Source organism: Micropterus salmoides, unplaced genomic scaffold, assembly GCF_014851395.1.
Source record: "Micropterus salmoides isolate LMB-PRFRI ecotype aquatic unplaced genomic scaffold, ASM1485139v1 Ms_hic_scaffold_1, whole genome shotgun sequence".
In the NCBI taxonomy this organism is placed as follows: domain Eukaryota; kingdom Metazoa; phylum Chordata; class Actinopteri; order Centrarchiformes; family Centrarchidae; genus Micropterus; species Micropterus salmoides.
The window spans coordinates 22,488,224-22,489,452 of NW_024040040.1; the positions used below are offsets into that span (position 1 = coordinate 22,488,224).

The following is a 1,229-nucleotide window of genomic DNA, read 5'->3' on the forward strand; positions in this document are numbered from 1 at the left end:
CTGTGGGGTTAATTGAGGAATGTGCTCCACCCCCCGCACCTCCCTCTGTTTTCTCAACGAGTCGTGTTGGGGAGTCGTGTAAACCCTTCCTCTGTTTTCTCAACGAGTCGTGTTGGGGAGTCGTGTAAACCCTCCCTCTGTTTTCTCAATGATGCGTGTTGTGTGTTTAGCTGCCATCCTCAGGTAATCTTGTAGACCAGTTATTAACTATGGTTATCTATAACCCAGACTCCGGATGTTAAAAAAACGGTCTGGTTTTATCAGACAGAGTTCGTGAGTTCGTTTTTGAAACAGGAAGCTATTTTTATCAGCCGGAGACAAGAGTTTGGAACTAAATAATAATCTGGTTGTACCAGAAGTAAGGGCCCCAACCCCACATGCAGAGCAGCACGTGTGTTTGTTTGGTTTTTTTTTTGTTTTTTTTTCTTACTTCTATAAGTACCCTACCAGAAATCCAGAGGTCTTCACACTAGTGACCTGAAACCAGAGCGATGACCCTTCAAAGAGAACACGGTACGCATTCAGCCTTTCCTCCGCAACTAAAGAAATAGCAAAAATCGACACTTTGTATTTTCATTCCTGCGTGTTTTCAATTAACAGTTTTTGACTTGATCGACAATGGGCTTCATTCAACCGAATATCAACTTGAAGGTAAGAGGGCCTTCTATGTACTAGAGTGAAATAGAAATGTTCTAAATTTTAAAGTGTACTATCCTGATGTGTATTTTGTATATTGTTTTTACAGATTTGTACTCAGGCGAGGAAATAGGTTCTACAAGGGAGAATGGCATTCCATCAGAGCAGGTTGTAGATCTCACAGGAGAAGTCGGTAAGTAAGGTTACCTTAACTTTTAATCAGTGTGTAGGTTTTATTTATTTATTTACAAACTTTTACGCAGATGTGGTAACAGTACTCTTTTCTTTCATTACACCCGCAGATGGTGCGAGCGATTGTGAACGGTACTTTATGCAGGGTCTCTCCCCTACCATTTACGAGGAGAACGGTCCGTTTCCGGAATCGGATCAGCCCTTGGCTTCGGTACCGCAAGCGTACATAACACCGGGGTCCCCGGAACACGATGAGCCGGATGTGTCCCCGGAATCACCCGTCGATGATGTAGAGCGCTCCAGTCAGGCCGCAGATGGGAGGTCACGGGAACGGATCACCGGTAGAAGCGCGGGGACTGACAGCGGAGGAAATCATTCATCCAGACCCAGCAGAACCGTGT

The 1,229-nt window shown here is 44.8% G+C and overlaps 1 long non-coding RNA gene across 1 annotated transcript; it reads left to right on the plus strand.

Annotated features, from left to right (window-relative positions):
- Window positions 1-477: 477 nt before the first annotated feature.
- LOC119899639 lies at window positions 478-1,003 on the plus strand. The gene is made up of 4 exons (XR_005443883.1): window positions 478-513; window positions 601-651; window positions 746-829; window positions 939-1,003. It is a non-coding gene; the product is annotated as an uncharacterized LOC119899639 (long non-coding RNA).
- The last annotated feature ends 226 nt before the right edge of the window (window positions 1,004-1,229 follow it).